Genomic DNA, 23,135 nt, shown 5'->3' with positions numbered 1-23,135 from the left:
ACAATCATTGTATGTAGAGGCATTGGTCTTATGTACCACTGCCTATTAAAATAAAATAGCAATGAAACAAATTAATCTGTTTTTTAAATGAGCCAGTTTTACTTTAATAAATAATATTAAGGACTACTTCTCCTGTTCCACAGTTTCAAGCCTGTACTTTCCGGCACAACTTAGCATGATCCTCTCACTCTTTCATGATGTACTGATATTATGTCATTCTGATTTTACTGAAAAGTTGGGGATATAGCTCAGTGGTAGAGCATTTGACTGCAGATCAAGAGGTCCCTGGTTCAAATCCGGGTGTCCCCTCAGACTATTTTGATTCTGTTGTTTGTAGTTGGGACTTTTCATCAATTCCTTTTGTATCATCTTTGACAAAGTCAGTGTTCCCTTGGATATTGCACTTTAATATCATTACAGAGTTTGCTGCTCAAAACCTGTGAGTAAATGCAGTTTTAACACTCAGCTTGGTGTTCCCTTTGGGAACTTTCTGAAAGATCATTGATCTATTTTGGAATTTGGCTCTTCCTTTTACAGCACAAGAGAAAGGGAATGGACTATGAAATAAATTGACAAATTTGTTATACTGTTTGGTGCTTTCTTGAATCGCACTAAAGAAATGGCTTAGAATACTGTGCAGCGATGCAGTCAGTCTATTTCTCATTTCACCTGTGTCCTCAGTCTTACATATATTCCACCTTTTCACTGTGCATCCAAAGTATGTGCTTGTTTGAAGCACTTCATTTTTGTGCAACGTAGGAACTATTTAATTTCTCCTTAAATGCTCTGTCTACGTGCTAGATGTACGAACCATTGTTGCAGTTGCAAGAAGGCTGGCCTGAAGAATCAGGCCATTTGCAAGCACAAAGTGGCTTTTTCTGATGTTTTAAATTGAAGGTCCGTGAAAGGGGTGTTTGGGTGTACCTTCCAAATACCAAATTGTAGTGGTATGTAGAAATGTTTTTCAACCGTAATGTGGCCCAAAACAATCATACTTCATCACCATCTGAGTGATTGTGGTAACCAAACATGAAACAATAAGGTATCCCGTAAAAACCTCTTCCCCTTTGAGAATGTTTCAAAACAAACATTTTAAGTGCAGGCATTGGTCCTATGTACCACTGCCTATTCAAATAAAATACCAATCAAACAAATACATATATTTTTTTTAATGATCCATTTTTCCTTTAATAAATAATATTAAGAACTACTTCTACAGTTCCACAATTTCAAGGTTGTACTTTCCGGCACAACTTAGCATGATCCTCTCACTCTTTCATGATGTACTGATATATTGTCATTCTGATCTTGGCTGACAGCTGGGGATATAGCTCAGTGGTAGAGCATTTGACTGCAGATCAAGAGGTCCCTGGTTCAAATCCGGGTGTCCCCTCATACTATTTTGAATTTTCTGTTTGTAGTTGGGAATTTTCATGAATCCCATTTGGATCATCTTTGACAGAGTCAGTGTTCCCTTGGATGTTACACTTTAATACCATTACAGTGTTGCTGATTAAAACTTGTGAGTAACTGCATTTTTTACACTGGGCTTGGTATTCCCTATGGGAAATTTCTGAAACATCATTGATCTATTTTGGAATGCGGCTCTACCTTTCACAGCTCTAAACAAAGGGAATGGACTATGAAACCAATTGACAAAATTGTTATTCTGTTTGGTGCTCTCTTGAATCGCACTAAAGAAATGGCTTAGAATACTGGGCAGCTATGCAATCAATCTATTTCTCATTACACTTGTGTCCTCAGTCTTACATATATTCCATCTCTTCTCTGTCCATACAAAGTATGTGTTTGTTTGAAGCACTTCATTTTTGTGCAAATTAGGAACTAAATAATTTCTCCTTGAAAGCTCTGCCTACGTGCAAGATGTACAAACCCTCATTGCAGTTGCAAGAAGGCTGGTCTGAAGAATCAGGCCAGTTGCAAGCACAAAGTGGCTTTTTTTGATGTATTAAATTGAAGGTACTTGAAAGGGGTGTTTGGGTGTTCCTTCCAAATACTGAATTGTAGTGGTATGTAGAAATGTTTTTCCATCGTAATTTGGCCAAAAAACAATCATACTTCACCACCATCTCGGTGATTGTGGTAACCAATCATCAAATGATAATGTGTCACGTAAAAACCTCTTCCCCTTTAAGAATGTTTCAAAACAATCATTGTATGTAGAGGCATTGGTCTTATGTACCACTGCCTATTCAAATAAAATAGCAATGAAACAAAGTAATCCGTTTTTTAAATGATACAGCTTTCCTTTAATAAATAATATTAACTACTACTTCTCCTGTTCCACAGTTTCAAGCCTGTACATTCCGGCACAACTTAGCATGATCCTCTCACTCTTTCATGATGTACTGATATTATGTCATTCTGATTTTACTGAAAAGCTGGGGATATAGCTCAGTGGTAGAGCATTTTGACTGCAGATCAAGAGGTCCCTGGTTCAAATGCGGGTGTCCCCTCAGACTATTTTGATTCTGTTGTTTGTAGTTGGGACTTTTCATCAATTCCTTTTGGATCATCTTTGACAGAGTCAGTGTTCCCTTGGATATTGCACTTTAATAGCATTACATAGTTTGCTGCTCAAAACCTGTGAGTAAATGGAGTTTTAACACTCGGCTTGGTATTCCCTTTGGGAAATTTCTGAAAGATCATTGATCTATTTTGGAATTTGGCTCTTCCTTTTACAGCACTAAAGAAAGGGAATGGACTATGAAACAAATTGACAAATTTGTTATACTGTTTGGTGCTCTCTTGAATCGCACTAAAGAAATGGCTTAGAATACTGTGCAGCGATGCAGTCAGTCTATTTCTCATTTCACCTGTGTCCTCAGTCTTACATATATTCCAGCTTTTCCCTGTGCATTAAAAGTATGTGCTTGTTTGAAGCACTTCATTTTTGTGCAACGTAGGAACTATTTAATTTCTCCTTGAAAGCTCTGCCTACGTGCAAGATGTTCAAACCCTCGTTGCAGTTGCAAGAAGGCTGGTCTGAAGAATCAGGCCAGTTGCAAGCACAAAGTGGATTTTTTTGATGTATTAAATCGAAGGTACTTGAAAGGGGTGTTTGGGTGTTCCTTCCAAATACCGAATTGTAGTGGTATGTAGAAATGTTTTTCCTCCGTAATTTGGCCAAAAAACAATCATACTTCACCACCATCTTGGTGATTGTGGTAACCAATCATCAAATGATAATGTGTCACGTAAAAACCTCTTCCCCTTTAAGAATGTTTCAAAACAATCATTGTATGTAGAGGCATTGGTCTTATGTACCACTGCCTATTCAAATAAAATAGCAATGAAATAAATTAATCTGTTTTTTAAATGATCCAGTTTTACTTTAATAAATAATATTAAGGACTACTTCTCCTGTTCCATTGTTTCAAGCCTGTACTTTCCGGCACAACTTAGCATGATCCTCTCACTCTTTCATGATGTACTGATATTATGTCATTCTGATTTTACTGAAACGCTGGGGATATAGCTCAGTGGTAGAGCATTTGACAACAGATCAAGAGGTCCCTGGTTCAAATCAGGGTGTCCCCTCAGACTATTTTGATTCTGTTGTTTGTAGTTGGGACTTTTCATCAATTCCTTTTGGATCATCTTTGACAGAGTCAGTGTTCCCTTGGATATTGCACTTTAATATCATTACAGAGTTTGCTGCTCAAAACCTGTGAGTAAATGCAGTTTTAACACTCGGCTTGGTGTTCCCTTTGGGAACTTTCTGAAAGATCATTGATCTATTTTGGAATTTGGCTATTCCTTTTACAGTACAAGAGAAAGGGAATGGACTATGAAATAAATTGACAAATTTGTTATACTGTTTGGTGCTTTCTTGAATCGCACTAAAGAAATGGCTTAGAATACTGTGCAGCGATGCAGTCAGTCTATTTCTCATTTCACCTGTGTCCTCAGTCTTACATATATTCCACCTTTTCCCTGTGCATCCAAAGTATGTGCTTGTTTGAAGCAATTCATTTTTGTGCAACGTAGGAACTATTTAATTTCTCCTTAAATGCTCTGTCTACGTGCAAGATGTACGAACCATTGTTGCAGTTGCAAGAAGGCTGGCCTGAAGAATCAGGCCATTTGCAAGCACAAAGTGGCTTTTTCTGATGTTTTAAATCGAAGGTCCGTGAAAGGGGTGTTTGGGTGTACCTTCCAAATACCGAATTGTAGTGGTATGTAGAAATGTTTTTCCACCGTAATGTGGCCCAAAACAATCATACTTCATCACCATCTGAGTGATTGTGGTAACCAAACATGAAACAATAAGGTATCCCGTAAAAACCTCTTCCCCTTTGAGAATGTTTCAAAACAAACATTTTAAGTGCAGGCATTGGTCCTATGTACCACTGCCTATTCAAATAAAATACCAATCTAACAAAAACATATTTTTTCTTTAATGATCCATTTTTCCTTTAATAAATAATATTAAGAACTACTTCTACAGTTCCACAATTTCAAGGTTGTACTTTCCGGCACAACTTAGCATGATCCTCTCACTCTTTCATGATGTACTGATATATTGTCATTCTGATCTTGGCTGACTGCTGGGGATATAGCTCAGTGGTAGAGCATTTGACTGCAGATCAAGAGGTCCCTGGTTCAAATCCGGGTGTCCCCTCATACTATTTTGAATCTGCTGTTTGTAGTTGGGAATTTTCATGAATCCCATTTGGATCATCTTTGACAGAGTCAGTGTTCCCTTGGATGTTACACTTTAATAACATTACAGTGTTGCTGATTAAAACTTGTGAGTAACTGCATTTTTTACACTGGGCTTGGTATTCCCTATGGGAAATTTCTGAAACATCATTGATCTATTTTGAAATTCGGCTCTACCTTTCACAGCTCTAAACAAAGGGAATGGACTATGAAACCAATTGACAAATTTGTTATACTGTTTGGTGCTCTCTTGAATCGCACTAAAGAAATGGCTTAGAATACTGGGCAGCTATGCAATCAATCTATTTCTCATTACACCTGTGTCCTCAGTCTTACATATATTCCATCTCTTCTCTGTCCATACAAAGTATGTGTTTGTTTGAAGCACTTCATTTTTGTGCAACTTAGGAACTATTTAATTTCTCCTTGAAAGCTCTGCCTACGTGCAAGATGTACAAACCCTCGTTGCAGTTGCAAGAAGGCTGGTCTGAAGAATCAGGCCAGTTGCAAGCACAAAGTGGCTTTTTTTGATGTATTAAATTGAAGGTACTTGAAAGGGGTGTTTGGGTGTTCCTTCCAAATACCGAATTGTAGTGGTATGTAGAAATGTTTTTCCATCGTAATTTGGCCAAAAAACAATCATACTTCACCACCATCTCGGTGATTGTGGTAACCAATCATCAAATGATAATGTGTCACGTAAAAACCTCTTCCCCTTTAAGAATGTTTCAAAACAATCATTGTATTTAGAGGCATTGGTCTTATGTACCACGGCCTATTCAAATAAAATAGCAATGAAAAAATTAATCTGTTTTTTAAATGATCCAGTTTTACTTGAATAAATAATATTAAGGACTACTTCTCCTGTTCCACAGTTTCAAGCCTGTACTTTCTGGCACAACTTAGCATGATCCTCTCACTCTTTCATGATGTACTGATATTATGTCATTCTAATTTTTCTGTAAAGCTGGGGATATAGCTCAGTGGTAGAGCATTTGACTGCAGATCAAGAGGTCCCTGGTTCAAATCCGGGTGTCCCCTCAGACTATTTTGATTCTGTTGTTTGTAGTTGGGACTTTTCATCAATTCCTTTCGGATCATCTTTGACAGAGTCAGTGTTCCCTTGGATATTGCACTTTACTAGCATTACAGAGTTTGCTGCTCAAAACCTGTGAGTAAATGGAGTTTTAACACTCGGCTTGGTATTCCCTTTGGGAAATTTCTGAAAGATCATTGATCTATTTTGGAATTTGGCTCTTCCTTTTACAGCACTAAAGAAAGGGAATGGACTATGAAACAAATTGACAAATTTGTTATACTGTTTGATGCTTTCTTGATCCGCACTAAAGAAATGGCTTAGAATACTGTGCAGCGATGCAGTCAGTCTATTTCTCATTTCACCTGTGTCCTCAGTCTTACATATATTCCACCTTTTCCCTGTGCATTAAAAATTTGTGCTTGTTTGAAGCACTTCATTTTTGTGCAACGTAGGAACTATTTAATTTCTCCTTGAACGCTCTGCCTACGTGCAAGATGTACAAACCCTTGTTGCAGTTGCAAGAAGGCTGGTCTGAAGAATCAGGCCAGTTGCAAGCACAAAGTGGCTTTTTTTGATGTATTAAATCGAAGGTACTTGAAAGGGATGTTTGGGTGTTCCTTCCAAATACCGAATTGTAGTGGTATGTAGAAATGTTTTTCCTCCGTAATTTGGCCAAAAAACATTCATACTTCACCACCATCTCGGTGATTGTGGTAACCAATCATCAAATGATAATGTGTCATGTAAAAACCTCTTCCGCTTTAAGAATGTTTCAAAACAATCATTGTATGTAGAGGCATTGGTCTTATGTACCACTGCCTATTCAAATAAAATAGCAATGAAACAAATTAATCTGTTTTTTAAATGATCCAGTTTTACTTTAATAAATAATATTAAGGACTACTTCTCCTGTTCCACAGTTTCAAGCCTGTACTTTCCGGCACAACTTAGCATGATCCTCTCACTCTTTCATGATGTACTGATATTATGTCATTCTAATTTTTCTGAAAAGCTGGGGATATAGCTCAGTGGTAGAGCATTTGACTGCAGATCAAGAGGTCCCTGGTTCAAATCCGGGTGTCCCCTCAGACTCTTTTGATTCTGTTGTTTGTAGTTGGGACTTTTCATCAATTCCTTTTGGATCATCTTTGACAGAGTCAGTATTCCCTTGGATATTGCACTTTAATAGCATTACAGAGTTTGCTGCTCAAAACCTGTGAGTAAATGCAGTTTTAACACTCGGCTTGGTGTTCCCTTTGGGAACTTTCTGAAAGATCATTGATCTTTTTTTGGAATTTGGCTCTTCCTTTTACAGACCTAAAGAAAGGGAATGGACTATGAAACAAATTGAAAAATTTGTTATACTGTTTGGTGCTTTCTTGAATTGCACTAAAGAAATGGCTTAGAATACTGTGCAGCGATGCAGTCAGTCAATTTCTCATTTCACCTGTGTCCTCAGTCTTACATATATTCCACCTTTTCCCTGTGCATCCAAAGTATGTGCTTGTTTGAAGCACTTCATTTTTGTGCAACGTAGGAACTATTTAATTTCTCCTTAAATGCTCTGCCTACGTGCAAGATGTACGAACCATTGTTGCAGTTGCAAGAAGGCTGGCCTGAAGAATCAGGCCATTTGCAAGCACAAAGTGGCTTTTTCTGATGTTTTGAATCGAAGGTCCGTGAAAGGGGTGTTTGGGTGTACCTTCCAAATACCGAATTGTAGTGGTATGTAGAAATGTTTTTCCACCGTAATGTGGCCCAAAACAATCATACTTCATCACCATCTGAGTGATTGTGGTAACCAAACATGAAACAATAAGGTATCCCGTAAAAACCTCTTCCCCTTTGAGAATGTTTCAAAACAAACATTTTAAGTGCAGGCATTGGTCCTATGTACCACTGCCTATTCAAATAAAATACCAATCAAATACATATATTTTTTTAATGATCCATTTTTCCTTTAATAAATAATATTAAGAACTACTTCTACAGTTACACAGTTTCAAGGTTGTACTTTCAGGCACAACTTAGCATGATCCTCTCACTCTTTCATGATGTACTGATATATTGTCATTCTGATGTTGGCTGACAGCTGGGGATATAGCTCAGTGGTAGAGCATTTGACTGCAGATCAAGAGGTCCCTGGTTCATATCCGGGTGTCCCCTCAGACTATTTTGATTCTGTTGTTTGTAGTTGGGACTTTTCATCAATTCCTTTTGGATCATCTTTGACAGAGTCAGTGTTCCCTTGGATATTGCACTTTAATAGCATTACAGAGTTTGCTGCTCAAAACTTGTGAGTAAATGGAGTTTTAACACTCGGCTTGGTATTCCCTTTGGGAAATTTCTGAAAGATCATTGATCTATTTTGGAATTTGGCTCTTCCTTTTACAGCACTTAAGAAAGGGAATGGACTATGAAACAAATTGACAAATTTGTTATACTGTTTGATGCTTTCTCGAATCGCACTAAAGAAATGGCTTCGAATACTGTGCAGCGATGCAGTCAGTCTATTTCTCATTTCACCTGTGTCCTCAGTCTTACATATATTCCACCTTTTCCCTGTGCATTAAAAGTATGTGCTTGTTTGAAGCACTTCATTTTTGTGCAACTTAGGAACTATTTAATTTCTCCTTGAAAGCTCTGCCTACGTGCAAGATGTACAAACCCTCGTTGCAGTTGCAAGAAGGCTGGTCTGAAGAATCAGGCCAGTTGCAAGCACAAAGTGGCTTTTTTGGATGTATTAAATCAAAGGTACTTGAAAGGGGTGTTTGGGTGTTACTTCCAAATACCGAATTGTAGTGGTATGTAGAAATGTTTTTCCATCGTAATTTGGCCAAAAAACAATCATACTTCACCACCATCTTGGTGATTGTGGTAACCAATCATCAAATGATAATGTGTCACGTAAAAACCTCTTCCCCTTTAACCTCTTCGCCGCTAATGACAAGGGTAACTCGTCATGGACTTTCCATTGATTTCAATGGAAATTACAGCACCAGAGTAATTGTACCTTAGCAGCCAAGTGGTTAAGAATGTTTCAAAACAATCATTGTATGTAGAGGCATTGGTCTTATGTACCACTGCCTATTCAAATAAAATAGCAATGAAACAAAGTAATCCGTTTTTTAAATGATACAGCTTTCCTTTAATAAATAATATTAACTACTACTTCTCCTGTTCCACAGTTTCAAGCCTGTACTTTCCGGCACAACTTAGCATGATCCTCTCACTCTTTCATGATGTACTGATATTATATCATTCTAATTTTTCTGAAAAGCTGGGGATATAGCTCAGTGGTAGAGCATTTGACTGCAGATCAAGAGGTCCCTGGTTCTAATCCGTGTGTCCCCTCAGACTATTTTGATTCTGTTGTTTGTAGTTGGGACTTTTCATCAATTCCTTTCGGATCATCTTTGACAAAGTCAGTGTTCCCTTGGATATTGCACTTTAAAAGCATTACAGAGTTTGCTGCTCAAAACCTGTGAGTAAATGGAGTTTTAACACTCGGCTTGGTATTCCCTTTGGGAAATTTCTGAAAGATCATTGATCTATTTTGGAATTTGGCTCTTCCTTTTACAGCACTAAAGAAAGGGAATGGACTATGAAACAAATTGACAAATTTGTTATACTGTTTGATGCTTTCTTGAACCGCACTAAAGAAATGGCTTAGAATACTGTGCAGCGATGCAGTCAGTCTATTTCTCATTTCACCTGTGTCCTCAGTCTTACATATATTCCACCTTTTCCCTGTGCATTAAAAGTATGTGCTTGTTTGAAGCACTTCATTTTTGTGCAACATAGGAACTATTTAATTTCTCCTTGAAAGCTCTGCCTACGTGCAAGATGTACAAACCCTCGTTGCAGTTGCAAGAAGGCTGGTCTGAAGAATCAGGCCAGTTGCAAGCACAAAGTGGCTTTTTTTGATGTATTAAATCGAAGGTACTTGAAAGGGGTGTTTGGGTGTTCCTTCCAAATACCGAATTGCAGTGGTATATAGAAATGTTTTTCCTCCGTAATTTGGCCAAAAAACAATCATACTTCACCACCATCTTGGTGATTGTGGTAACCAATCATCAAATGATAATGTGTCACGTAAAAACCTCTTCCCCTTTAAGAATGTTTCAAAACAATCATTGTATGTAGAGGCATTGGTCTTATGTACCACTGCCTATTCAAATAAAATATCAATGAAACAAATTAATCTGTTTTTTAAATGATCCAGTTTTACTTGAATAAATAATATTAAGGACTACTTCTCCTGTTCCACAGTTTCAAGCCTGTACTTTCCGGCACAACTTAGCATGATCCTCTCACTCTTTCATGATGTACTGATATTATATCATTCTAATTTTTCTGAAAAGCTGGGGATATAGCTCAGTGGTAGAGCATTTGACTGCAGATTAAGAGGTCCCTGGTTCAAATCCGGGTGTCCCCTCAGACTATTTTGATTCTGTTGTTTGTAGTTGGGACTTTTCATCAATTCCTTTCGGATCATCTTTGACAGAGTCAGTGTTCCCTTGGATATTGCACTTTAATAGCATTACAGAGTTTGCTGCTCAAAACCTGTGAGTAAATGGAGTTTTAACACTCGGCTTGGTATTCCCTTTGGGAAATTTCTGAAAGATCATTGATCTATTTTGGAATTTGGCTCTTCCTTTTACAGCACTAAAGAAAGGGAATGGACTATGAAACAAATTGACAAATTTGTTATACTGTTTGATGCTTTCTTGAACCGCACTAAAGAAATGGCTTAGAATACTGTGCAGCGATGCAGTCAGTCTATTTCTCATTTCACCTGTGTCCTCAGTCTTACATATATTCCACCTTTTCCCTGTGCATTAAAAGTATGTGCTTGTTTGAAGCACTTCATTTTTGTGCAACGTAGGAACTATTTAATTTCTCCTTGAAAGCTCTGCCTACGTGCAAGATGTACAAACCCTCGTTGCAGTTGCAAGAAGGCTGGTCTGAAGAATCAGGCCAGTTGCAAGCACAAAGTGGCTTTTTTTGATGTATTAAATCGAAGGTACTTGAAAGGGGTGTTTGGGTGTTCCTTCCAAATACCGAATTGTAGTGGTATGTAGAAATGTTTTTCCATCGTAATTTGGCCAAAAAACAATCATACTTCACCACCATCTCGGTGATTGTGGTAACCAATCATCAAATGATAATGTGTCACGTAAAAACCTCTTCCTCTTTAAGAATGTTTCAAAACAATCATTGTATGTAGAGGCATTGGTCTTATGTACCACTGCCTATTCAAATAAAATAGCAATGAAACAAAGTAATCCGTTTTTTAAATGATACAGCTTTCCTTTAATAAATAATATTAACTACTACTTCTCCTGTTCCACAGTTTCAAGCCTGTACTTTCCGGCACAACTTAGCATGATCCTCTCACTCTTTCATGATGTACTGATATTATGTCATTCTGATTTTACTGAAGAGCTGGGGAGATAGCTCAGTGGTAGAGCATTTGACTGCAGATCAAGAGGTCCCTGGTTCAAATCCAGGAGTCCCCTCAGACTATTTTGATTCTGTTGTTTGTAGTTGGGACTTTTCATCAATTCCTTTTGGATCATCTTTGACAGAGTCAGTGTTCCCTTGGATATTGCACTTCAATAGCATTACATAGTTTGCTGCTCAAAACCTGTGAGTAAATGGAGTTTTAACATTCAGCTTGGTATTCCCTTTGGGAAATTTCTGAAAGATCATTGATCTATTTTGGAATTTGGCTCTTCCTTTTACAGCACTAAAGAAAGGGAATGAACTATGAAACAAATTGCCAAATTTGTTACACTGTTTGGTGCTCTCTTGAATCGCACTAAAGAAATGGCTTAGAATACTGTGCAGCGATGCAGTCAGTCTATTTCTCATTTCACCTGTGTCCTCAGTCTTGCATATATTCCAGCTTTTCCCTGTGCATTAAAAGTATGTGCTTGTTTGAAGCACTTCATTTTTGTGCAACGTAGGAACTATTTAATTTCTCCTTGAAAGCTCTGCCTACGTGCAAGATGTACAAACCCTCGTTGCAGTTGCAAGAAGGCTGGTCTGAAGAATCAGGCCAGTTGCAAGCACAAAGTGGCTTTTTTTGATGTATTAAATCGAAGGTACTTGAAAGGGGTGTTTAGGTGTTCCTTCTAAATACCGAATTGTAGTGGTATGTAGAAATGTTTTTCCTCCGTAATTTGGCCAAAAAACAATCATACTTCACCACCATCTCGGTGATTGTGGTAACCAATCATCAAATGATAATGTGTCACGTAAAAACCTCTTCCTCTTTAAGAATGTTTCAAAACAATCATTGTATGTAGAGGCATTGGTCTTATGTACCACTGCCTATTCAAATAAAATAGCAATGAAACAAAGTAATCCGTTTTTTAAATGATACAGCTTTCCTTTAATAAATAATATTAACTACTACTTCTCCTGTTCCACAGTTTCAAGCCTGTACTTTCCGGCACAACTTAGCATGATCCTCTCACTCTTTCATGATGTACTGATATTATGTCATTCTGATTTTACTGAAAAGCTGGGGAGATAGCTCAGTGGTAGAGCATTTGACTGCAGATCAAGAGGTCCCTGGTTCAAATCCGGGTGTCCCCTCAGACTATTTTGATTCTGTTGTTTGTAGTTGGGACTTTTCATCAATTCCTTTTGGATCATCTTTGACAGAGTCAGTGTTCCCTTGGATATTGCACTTCAATAGCATTACATAGTTTGCTGCTCAAAACCTGTGAGTAAATGGAGTTTTAACACTCAGCTTGGTATTCCCTTTGGGAAATTTCTGAAAGATCATTGATCTATTTTGGAATTTGGCTCTTCCTTTTACAGCACTAAAGAAAGGGAATGAACTATGAAACAAATTGACAAATTTGTTATACTGTTTGGTGCTCTCTTGAATCGCACTAAAGAAATGGCTTAGAATACTGTGCAGCGATGCAGTCAGTCTATTTCTCATTTCACCTGTGTCCTCAGTCTTACATATATTCCAGCTTTTCCCTGTGCATTAAAAGTATGTGCTTGTTTGAAGCACTTAATTTTTGTGCAACGTAGGAACTATTTAATTTCTCCTTGAAAGCTCTGCCTACGTGCAAGATGTTCAAACCCTCGTTGCAGTTGCAAGAAGGCTGGTCTGAAGAATCAGGCCAGTTGCAAGCACAAAGTGGCTTTTTTTGATGTATTAAATCGAAGGTACTTGAAAGGGGTGTTTGGGTGTTCCTTCCAAATACCGAATTGTAGTGGTATGTAGAAATGTTTTTCCTCCGTAATTTGGCCAAAAAACAATCATACTTCACCACCATCTCTGTGATTGTGGTAACCAATCATCAAATGATAATGTGTCACGTAAAAACCTCTTGCCCTTTAAGAATGTTTCAAAAGAATCATTGTATGTAGAGGCATTGGTCTTATGTACCACTGCCTATTCAAATAAAATAGCAATGAAACAAATTAATCTGTTTTTTAAATGATCCAGTTTTACTTTAATAAATAATATTAAGGACTACTTCTCCTGTTCCACAGTTTCAAGCCTGTACTTTCCGGCACAACTTAGCATGATCCTCTCACTCTTTCATGATGTACTGATATTATGTCATTCTGATCTGAATTTGGCTCTTCCTTTTACAGACCTAAAGAAAGGGAATGGACTATGAAACAAATTGACAAATTTGTTATACTGTTTGGTGCTTTCTTGAATCGCACTAAAGAAATGGCTTAGAATACTGTGCAGCGTTGCAGTCAGTCTATTTCTCATTTCACCTGTGTCCTCAGTCTTACATATATTCCACCTTTTCCCTGTGCATTAAAAGTATGTGCTTGTTTGAAGCACTTCATTTTTGTGCAACGTAGGAACTATTTAATATCTCCTTAAATGCTCTGCCTACGTGTAAGATGTACGAACCATTGTTGCAGTTGCAAGAAGGCTGGCCTGAAGAATCAGGCCATTTGCAAGCACAAAGTGGCTTTTTCTGATGTTTTAAATCGAAGGTCCGTGAAAGGGGTCTTTGGGTGTACCTTCCAAATACCGAATTGTAGTGGTATATAGAAATGTTTTTCCACCGTAATGTGGCCCAAAACAATCATACTTCATCACCATCTGAGTGATTGTGGTAACCAAACATGAAACGATAAGGTATCCCGTAAAAACCTCTTCCCCTTTGAGAATGTTTCAAAACAAACATTTTAAGTGCAGGCATTGGTCCTATGTACCACTGCCTATTCAAATAAAATACCAATCAAACAAAGACATATATTTTTTTAATGATCCATTTTTCCTTTAATAAATAATATTAAGAACTACTTCTACAGTTCCACAGTTTCAAGGTTGTACTTTCCGGCACAACTTAGCATGATCCTCTCACTCTTTCATGGTGTACTGATATATTGTCATTCTGATGTTGGCTGACAGCTGGGGATATAGCTCAGTGGTAGAGCATTTGACTGCAGATCAAGAGGTCCCTGGTTCAAATCCGGGTGCCCCCTCATACTATTTTGAATCTGCTGTTTGTAGTTGGGAATTTTCATGAATCCCATTTGGATCATCTTTGACAGAGTCAGTGTTCCCTTGGATGTTACACTTTAATACCATTACAGTGTTGCTGATTAAAACTTGTGAGTAACTGCATTTTTTACACTGGGCTTGGTATTCCCTATGGGAAATTTCTGAAACATCATTGATCTATTTTGGAATTCTGCTCTACCTTTCACAGCTCTAAACAAAGGGAATGGACTATGAAACCAATTGACAAATTTGTTATACTGTTTGGTGCTCTCTTGAATCGCACTAAAGAAATGGCTTAGAATACTGGGCAGCTATGCAATCAATCTATTTCTCATTACACCTGTGTCCTCAGTCTTACATATATTCCTATGGCTGAGATACCCGCCACCCCCTCTCAACACAATCCCCCAAAGGAGGGAAACCGGAAACAGTTCTTGAAGTTTTTGGAAGAGGGAGGGAGTGACCCTCCCCGGCCGTATTTATTAAAACAAAATTAAAACATTAAATCAACAGTTTCATATTAATGTACAATTTCATTACCACATTGCGATGTTTGGCTAACCTTAACAGATTCTCTAATACAGAGGTTCTCCTAGCCGAACTAACATCCTACAAAACATTGACTTGCAATTTTGAAATTGTACATCCTAACGTTTAAGGGCCAACGGCAAGGTCGTAACCGGTGTCAAGATCCCTAACCAGAAATACCCCCCCCACTTGGGAGGGGCGACAGCACAGAGGCGTACCTCAAGTGCAACTACCAATTTCCCTTGACTTGACGGGGGCACCAATAAAACTCGACGCCACTTAAAGGTCGTTCGAGGACTCGTGTGAGGTATCTAGAAGGTAGCGTAGACCCCCCCCCAAACCCCGCACAACTTACCACATCTGCCGTCGCAGACGTCACTGGCCCCGGGAAATTCCACAGGAGGGGGCTGTAACCCCTCCTACACAGGAAGGGGCCTTGACCGCCTTTCCTTTCTTTCGGCGACCCATCCTTAGAAGGGACCGCCTCCCCGTTGAGGGGCCAATGGCCACCTCTCCCGAGCGCTCCCATCCGTGTTGGGTGACGCCCACTCATAGGGATCTTCCAATTAGTGCTCACCGATCATGACCTTACCGCCCGACCAAAATAAATACGACAATGCTAACTAACCTACTAAACTAAAAACAAAAAACATTGGCTACTACGAGCGTATTAAAGCATGCTTATAAATGAACACTAAAGCCGAATTTCTTTAATCATAAAACATAAATGACATAGACCATTCTTTATTACATACTCAAAATCAACACGATAATACCACAACCTGTAACGAATTTAGAATTATCCATCAACTTTTATTCAAAACAACTGGCTGTCCTCAGGGGCTGGTGGGTGGGTCAAAATTGGCTCTTCGTCCCGTCTCGAGCTCACGTGCAGCGAGGAGGTGCAGCTTCAGAGCACAGGAACAAGAGGATGCCTTCTGGTCTTGCGTCCCCTTTTATCCGTCTTCAGGGCGGGCGTAACCCCGCCCCGGCCTGCCCCGAGGGCGTGGCCAGCCGCGTCAGTGTCTAGGCCAGCCCACTCTAGGGCGGGAAAAAGCGCGCCCCGGCTACGCCGCTTCGGGCATACCAGCCGAGACTCGCTTCCCGCCCAAGATGGCTTCCCGGGGGGATCGTGGTACTCTGCCATACGTTCGGCGGGACCGAGTGGTCGCCCCTTTCCATATGGCTGAGATACCCGCCACCCCCTCTCAACACAATCCCCCAAAGGAGGGAAACCAGAAACAGTTCTTGAAGTTTTTGGAAGAGGGAGGGAGTGACCCTCCCCGGCCGTATTTATTAAAACAAAATTAAAACATTAAATCAACAGTTTCATATTAATGTACAATTTCATTACCACATTGCGATGTTTGGCTAACCTTAACAGATTCTCTAATACAGAGGTTCTCCTAGCCGAACTAACATCCTACAAAACATTGACTTGCAATTTTGAAATTGTACATCCTAACGTTTAAGGGTCAACGGCAAGGTCGTAACCGGTGTCAAGATCCCTAACCAGAAATACCCCCCCCACTTGGGAGGGGCGACAGCACAGAGGCGTACCTCAAGTGCAACTACCAATTTCCCTTGACTTGACGGGGGCACCAATAAAACTCGACGCCACTTAAAGGTCGTTCGAGGACTCGTGTGAGGTATCTAGAAGGTAGCGTAGACCCCCCGCCAAACCCCCCACAACTTACCACATCTGCCGTCGCAGACGTCACTGGCCCCGGGAAATTCCACAGGAGGGGGCTGTAACCCCTCCTACACAGGAAGGGGCCTTGACCGCCTTTCCTTTCTTTCGGCGACCCATCCTTAGAAGGGACCGCCTCCCCATTGAGGGGCCAATGGCCACCTCTCCCGAGCGCTCCCATCCGTGTTGGGTGACGCCCACTCATAGGGATCTTCCAATTAGTGCTCACCGATCATGACCTTACCGCCACAGGCCGGATAGTTGACCGGCTATCCGGACCCCCCACAAAGCTCCTACCTAAAGGTCATGTTATAACGTTTTTAACCATGCTAAGAGGTCTCCTATGAGTAACTCATTCCCCACCCGAGACAAATGCACACCATCCCCCAAATACATACTGTCATCATTAATACAGCCATGCGAAATAGAATGCAATGTCCTGGAACGGAACAACCTACTCATTTTGTTATTAAGCTTTCTAACAGAATGATTCAAAGCAGGAACAGAAATAGCACCCCGCCACACCTTTCGTGGGATCATATGGGACCACGCAATTGTGCACCCCGGAACTCTCCTCGCCAACCAACTTACAGTGGAAAGCATTGCCTCCAGGAGAAGTCGTCTACCGGTGGTGACCAAATCATTGCCCCCTAGATGTACTATGACTATAGACGGCGGTGACCTCTTCCGCCCTAACAAACCCTCGAAGAATGCTTGAAACTGGTCAATACAGAGACCGCCTCTTCCGTAGAAGGACACACTGTACCCGTATTCCCCAGCTACGTGAATCATGTCACCTGCTTTGAATACGTCCGCGGCACGCCTCACGTATGAGTGGCCCACGACCCACACCTCCTTTTTCACAGCCGGTGATGTCTGACCGCTGGCCCGGTGTTGGGTCGACTGCATAGTCCGCCCCGCCTCGTAGGCTTGCGCAACTGAAAACCAAACAAAAACAGGAAGCGTGAGTACATCATTACAGCTTCACAACATGTGCAACCGCACATACCTCTTATAACAATTGGAGGACCAACGCCCCACTCGTTTCACTTGTTCAACATTAAGACCCCTAGCTGTAGCTTCTGTAGCAGCCCCTATCCGAAAGGAATGGGTCCCAAACTCGCCCCGGTTCAAGCCCGCAGCGGCAATTGACATCGCAAGCACCCGCTGAAACTGAAATTTTGTCAGTGGGGTGGCGTCCGCGTGTCTCAACAAGGTCCCCCCCCATGATGTCACCCTTCGTGCTAGGTAGTCTTCTAAACACTTTACCGGACACATGGAGGACCCGGGAATCCTGCGTATGATTATGCAGTTACCCATCCCACCTTGATCGGTCTTGGACCTGACAAAGGATACAGTCATTGTCTCTCCTCTGATCTGAACGTGTTCCCGGCACAAACCCCCTGTCACATCCTGTTTGTTCCTTGCCACCAACTCGCTTACCCGCATCGCCCCATGAAATGCCAGCGTAAAAGCGGCCCGGAACAACACCGTCTCAAACTGAGATGAACATGTGGCAGGGAGTGTGGCCAACAACTGGGCCAACCTATCCAAACCTATCGGGCGCCTCTGATCTACTCTGCGACCCTCAAGGCGTTGCCACCCACGCAGCGCTTTCTGTACAACGAAAGACGCTGTCGGGTCCTGGATACCATGAGCCCTGGCAACAAAGGAAATGGCAGCCCGATGCCTCTGGGCCGTAGCCACCGATTTCCCAGCCCTACGTAAGGACATCATAAAATTCACTACCCATTCCTCGTGGCCCCAAAACCCCTCTCTACCAGACCCCAAAAAGGCTAAATAGGACCGAAACGCCCCTTCATATGCCTTCCTCGTTCTTGGTGCTAGACTCTCTCCCACGAGGTGACGAAGTTCGGGGCACCGAGAGACCAGAGAGCTTCGGGAAAGGGTGCCGGCTCCGGGTCCGCTGTGGGAAGGAAACCCGAGAAAGCCTGCATTTGAAAACGAGACAGTGCATCAGCCGCCCGATTCATTACCCCCGGGACATGTTGTGCTCTGAATAGCACATTCAGTTGCATACACAGTAAAACAATTTCTTTGAGCAGTCTTAAAATCAGTTTACATCGTGCTGCCTGGCTATTGATGCACTCGACCACGGTCATATTGTCAGACCAAAATACCACAGAGTGATCTTTGAACCCTACGGGCCAGGTTCTCAGGGCCACCAAAATGGGAAAAAGTTCCAGGAAAGCAATATTAGTTGTCAGTCCATTGTCATGCCACCATGCCGGCCACCTTTGTGCCGACCATTTTGTGCCGAAGATGGCACCAAAACCTATGCTACCTGCCGAATCTGTCCATAGCCCCAGCTCTTCAGAGGACACGGCCGGTTTGTTCCAGACGACTCGACCATTAAAATCCGCCAGAAATGCTAACCAAATGCGCATGTCCTGGCGGACCTCAGCCGATAGTCTCGTGCGATGATGACCCTCCTTTAGGCCGACCATAGCTTGGGCAATTGAACGGGAAAAGGGGCGGGCCATCGGTATAACCCTCAGGGCAAAATTCAACTGTCCCACTAACTGCTGTAATTGATGCAGCGTAACTTTGGATCCATTTACACACATCTGCAGGGCTGCCCTGAATTTCAACACTTTGTCAGCTGTAAACGAAAACAACCTTCACTGGAGTCTAACTCGATCCCCAGAAACTCGAGGCAAGTCGCAGGACCCACCGTCTTACCTGGTGCCAATGGCACACCAAACTGCTTCATTAACACACAAAATTCGGCCAAGGCCTGGCCACATTCGAGATCCCCGGCTGCCCCAAGGAACAAAAAATCATCAAGGTAATGCATTACATGTTGGAAACCCGTCTTCTTTGTGAAGACCCATTGTAGAAAACTACTGAATTTCTCGAAATAGGCACAAGATATAGAGCACCCCATCGGCATACACCTATCCATGTAATAATGACCCTGAAACATGAAACCCAGGAGACGCTGGTCGTCTGGGTGTACCGGGAGCAACCGGAACGCTGACTCGATATCTGACTTTGCCATCAGCGCCCCGGGCCCCAGGCGATTCAAAATGGCTACGGCCTCATCAAAGGATGCGTACCGCACCGAACACACTTCCGGGTCTATCGCCTCGTTCACAGAAAGACCACGTGGAGCTGATAAATTATGAATCAGTCGGAACTCACCCGGGTCCTTCTTGGGGACCACCCCTAAAGGAGAACAAACAAAATTCTGCACCGGGGGTACACTAAACGGGCCGGCGACCCGACCTCGAGTAACCTCTTTCCGGATTTTATCTTGTACCACGGTCGCATGCTGCAGGACCGAAAGTTGATTTTTACACTTTTCCACACCCTGAAAGTCCCCTACTGGGATGCGGAAACCATACGAAAAACCGTTCCGCAGCACCCCAGCAGAAGTACGATCCGGGTATTCGCTGAGCCATGGAATCATCGCCAAGGTATCAATCGGGGTAGGTAAAGGCGCCCCTCGGACTATGTTAGACCTGTTTGGCGCCTCCTCTACCCCCGTTATCACCCGTTTTGGCTCTGCACGTGGACTCAGGATGGGACGACCCGCACCCACTACATTCGTGTTTAAATTTACACGATCCCTGGGGCCTAGTACATTTACCTCTGTTGAAATTCCAGCAGAACCCCCTTTTTCCTGTATTGCCGGCAGGTCTCGAGTAATCGTCGGTACCCGTACCTGATCGAAAGGGCGTCCCCGCATTTTGGCGGGAGGATTCGCCAACATTACTCCCTACCAATGGCATTTTCAACATACCTGTCTCCTTCATTCTATCCCATGTCAAAGAATCATAACAATCCCAGGTTAAACTTTTATTATGCTCTTTAGCCTTTCTAAAAAGATTGTCGTAGCAGAACCAATGGTTACCCTGGTGTGATGTCGAGTACCCCATGATTCGCGACTGATAGGTCGGCAACTCGGAAAGCAACTCGGGCCTACGTTCCCCCAAGATCGACGTAAAAATCCCCCATGCTTTGCCCCAATTGCCAATATTCTCATTCACTTTAAAGGCGGCCATTTTTGCGCGCCAAACACTCGGATGCATGAGGTCTTTCTGGCCTTTAACATGCTCCACCTCATAATGATCAACAAGCAACGAGAAGATGTTCACATATTCCCCCGCCCAAATCTTCTCTTTAATTGCCAAAGGCACATGTTGACCCAACCTTTCTCTACGAGAGGGTGCTGACTCATCCCTCGCAATCGGCAATGGCCGCTTACCTGCACCGGACGCTGCCTCTGCGGTCGTAATCGTCCCTTGTGGCTTGTCAACAATTCCAGCCGGCGCGGACACCTTGGCTGCATCCCGTTTCTCACGCAGTTGCTTCATCAGCGCCTGCACGTCGACAGCCGTGGCGCCCTCACTACCTTCGCCCAACCACGCTGCTAGTTGTGCTGCCAGTTCGGGCGGCATATCTTCATTGGACACAGGGGTGACCACCACTGGAATCGGATTCCCCTCCACTGGTACTGGGGTTGGCGCTTCGAGCGGGGTACAGGGAACCGGGACGTCTCCCCCAGCTGCTCCCCTCCTTGGCCTCTTGGCTCTTCCTCCTGGAGCTGCTCCGGCCGGAGGACGTTCCGGCCCCCCTTCCCCCTCTCTCTCTGCCACCCGCTTCTTCAGCTCGGTCATCTCCTTCATGAGAATCCGAAGCATCTGTTCAGTCGTCATACTCTTCCCGCCTTTCTTGGGCATTTCTCCGACAGAGTATCTGAAAGACAAAAGAAAGATTACAACGCTCAAAATTGGCTCTTCGTCCCGTCTCGAGCTCACGTGCAGCGAGGAGGTGCAGCTTCAGAGCACAGGAACAAGAGGATGCCTTCTGGTCTTGCGTCCCCTTTTATCCGTCTTCAGGGCGGGCGTAACCCCGCCCCGGCCTGCCCCGAGGGCGTGGCCAGCCGCGTCAGTGTCTAGGCCAGCCCACTCTAGGGCGGGAAAAAGCGCGCCCCGGCTACGCCGCTTCGGGCATACCAGCCGAGACTCGCTTCCCGCCCAAGATGGCTTCCCGGGGGGATCGTGGTACTCTGCCATACGTTCGGGGGGACCGAGTGGTCGCCCCTTTCCAATCTCTTCTCTGTCCATAGAAAGTATGTGTTTGTTTGAAGCACTTCATTTTTGTGCAACTTAGGAACTATTTAATTTCTCCTTGAAAGCTCTGCCTACGTGCAAGATGTACAAACCCTCGTTGCAGTTGCAAGAAGGCTGGTCTGGAGAATCAGGCCAGTTGCAAGCACAAAGTGGCTTTTTTTGATGTATTAAATCGAAGGTACTTGAAAGGGGTGTTTGGGTGTTCCTACCAAATACCGAATTGTAGTGGTATGTAGAAATGTTTTTCCTCCGTAATTTGGCCAAAAAACATTCATACTTCACCACCATCTCAGTGATTGTGGTAACCAATCATCAAATGATAATGTGTCATGTAAAAACCTCTTCCGCTTTAAGAATGTTTCAAAACAATCATTGTATGTAGAGGCATTGGTCTTATGTACCACTGCCTATTCAAATAAAATAGCAATGAAACAAATTATTCTGTTTTTTAAAATATCCAGTTTTACTTTAATAAATAATATTAAGGACTACTTCTCCTGTTCCACAGTTTCAAGCCTGTACTTTCCGGCACAACTTAGCATGATCCTCTCACTCTTTCACGATGTACTGATATTATGTCATTCTAATTTTTCTGAAAAGCTGGGGATATAGCTCAGTGGTAGAGCATTTGACTGCAGATCAAGAGGTCCCTGGTTCAAATCCGGGTGTCCCCTCACACTATTTTGATTCTGTTGTTTGTAGTTGGGACTTTTCATCAATTCCTTTTGGATCATCTATGACATATGGCTGAGATACCCGCCACCCCCTCTCGACACAATCATCCCCAAGAATTGGGAAACCGGAAACAGTTCTTGAACTTTTGGAAGGCGGGAAGGGAGTTACCCTTCCCGGCCGTATTTATTAAAATATGAAACAAAATTAAAACATTAAAATAACAGTTTTATATTATGTACAATTTCATTTCCACATTACGATGTTTGGCTAACCTTAACAGATCTCTAATACAAAGGTTCTCCTAGTCGAACTAACATCCTACAAAACATTTGACTTGAAATTGTACATCCTAACGTTAAGGGCCAACGGCAAGGTCGTAACCGGTGTCAGATCCCTAAAGCAGAAATACCCCCCTCACTTGTGAGAGGAGCGACCGCACAGAGGCGTACCTCAAGTGCATCTACCAATTTCCCTTTGTACTTGACGGGGGCCCCAATAAACTCGATGCCATTTAACGGTCGTTCGAGGACTCGTGTGAGGTGTCTAAAAGGTAGCGTAAACCCCCTCCCGCACCCCACACAACTTACCCATCTGCCGTCGCAGATGTCCTGGCCCCGGGAAATTCCCCAGGAGGGGCCGTAGCCCCTCCTATCCAGGAAGGGGCCTTGACCACCTTTCCTTTCCTTCCGGCGGCCTCTCCTTAGACAGGACGGCCTCCCCGTTGAGGGGCCAATTGGCCACCTCCCCCGAGCGCTCCCATCCGTAATGGGTGACGCCCCCTCATAGGGATCTTCGAATTACTGCTCACCGATCATGACCTTACCGCCCGACCAAAATAAATACGACAGTTCTACCTAAGTTACTAAGATTACAAAGCAAACATCACTTATTACCAAGCGTAAATACTGATCAATC

General features: G+C 42.5%; 14 non-coding genes across 14 annotated transcripts; all 14 read left to right on the top strand.

Moving 5' to 3' along the window:
- The first annotated feature begins 237 nt into the window (after window positions 1-237).
- Window positions 238-309, top strand: TRNAC-GCA (transfer RNA cysteine (anticodon GCA)). The gene has a single exon. It is a non-coding gene; the product is annotated as a tRNA-Cys (tRNA).
- A 1,012-nt stretch (window positions 310-1,321) lies between these two features.
- On the top strand, window positions 1,322-1,393 carry TRNAC-GCA (transfer RNA cysteine (anticodon GCA)). The gene has a single exon. It is a non-coding gene; the product is annotated as a tRNA-Cys (tRNA).
- Window positions 1,394-2,404: 1,011 nt separating this feature from the next.
- On the top strand, window positions 2,405-2,477 carry TRNAC-GCA (transfer RNA cysteine (anticodon GCA)). Its single transcript has one exon. It is a non-coding gene; the product is annotated as a tRNA-Cys (tRNA).
- A 1,012-nt stretch (window positions 2,478-3,489) lies between these two features.
- TRNAC-ACA (transfer RNA cysteine (anticodon ACA)) lies at window positions 3,490-3,561 on the top strand. The gene has a single exon. It is a non-coding gene; the product is annotated as a tRNA-Cys (tRNA).
- Window positions 3,562-4,573: 1,012 nt separating this feature from the next.
- On the top strand, window positions 4,574-4,645 carry TRNAC-GCA (transfer RNA cysteine (anticodon GCA)). The gene has a single exon. It is a non-coding gene; the product is annotated as a tRNA-Cys (tRNA).
- A 1,010-nt stretch (window positions 4,646-5,655) lies between these two features.
- Window positions 5,656-5,727, top strand: TRNAC-GCA (transfer RNA cysteine (anticodon GCA)). The gene has a single exon. It is a non-coding gene; the product is annotated as a tRNA-Cys (tRNA).
- Window positions 5,728-6,739: 1,012 nt separating this feature from the next.
- On the top strand, window positions 6,740-6,811 carry TRNAC-GCA (transfer RNA cysteine (anticodon GCA)). Its single transcript has one exon. It is a non-coding gene; the product is annotated as a tRNA-Cys (tRNA).
- A 1,008-nt stretch (window positions 6,812-7,819) lies between these two features.
- On the top strand, window positions 7,820-7,891 carry TRNAC-GCA (transfer RNA cysteine (anticodon GCA)). The gene has a single exon. It is a non-coding gene; the product is annotated as a tRNA-Cys (tRNA).
- A 1,116-nt stretch (window positions 7,892-9,007) lies between these two features.
- TRNAC-GCA (transfer RNA cysteine (anticodon GCA)) lies at window positions 9,008-9,079 on the top strand. The gene has a single exon. It is a non-coding gene; the product is annotated as a tRNA-Cys (tRNA).
- Window positions 9,080-10,091: 1,012 nt separating this feature from the next.
- TRNAC-GCA (transfer RNA cysteine (anticodon GCA)) lies at window positions 10,092-10,163 on the top strand. The gene has a single exon. It is a non-coding gene; the product is annotated as a tRNA-Cys (tRNA).
- A 1,012-nt stretch (window positions 10,164-11,175) lies between these two features.
- On the top strand, window positions 11,176-11,249 carry TRNAC-GCA (transfer RNA cysteine (anticodon GCA)). Its single transcript has one exon. It is a non-coding gene; the product is annotated as a tRNA-Cys (tRNA).
- Window positions 11,250-12,259: 1,010 nt separating this feature from the next.
- Window positions 12,260-12,331, top strand: TRNAC-GCA (transfer RNA cysteine (anticodon GCA)). The gene has a single exon. It is a non-coding gene; the product is annotated as a tRNA-Cys (tRNA).
- A 1,806-nt stretch (window positions 12,332-14,137) lies between these two features.
- Window positions 14,138-14,209, top strand: TRNAC-GCA (transfer RNA cysteine (anticodon GCA)). Its single transcript has one exon. It is a non-coding gene; the product is annotated as a tRNA-Cys (tRNA).
- Window positions 14,210-22,147: 7,938 nt separating this feature from the next.
- On the top strand, window positions 22,148-22,219 carry TRNAC-GCA (transfer RNA cysteine (anticodon GCA)). The gene has a single exon. It is a non-coding gene; the product is annotated as a tRNA-Cys (tRNA).
- The last annotated feature ends 916 nt before the right edge of the window (window positions 22,220-23,135 follow it).

The sequence above is a fragment of the Lissotriton vulgaris genome, chromosome 1_1 (assembly GCF_964263255.1).
Source record: "Lissotriton vulgaris chromosome 1_1, aLisVul1.2, whole genome shotgun sequence".
Classification (NCBI taxonomy): domain Eukaryota; kingdom Metazoa; phylum Chordata; class Amphibia; order Caudata; family Salamandridae; genus Lissotriton; species Lissotriton vulgaris.
The sequence above is the reverse complement of the archived record's forward strand: the minus strand, read 5'-3'. Positions and strand labels throughout refer to the sequence as shown.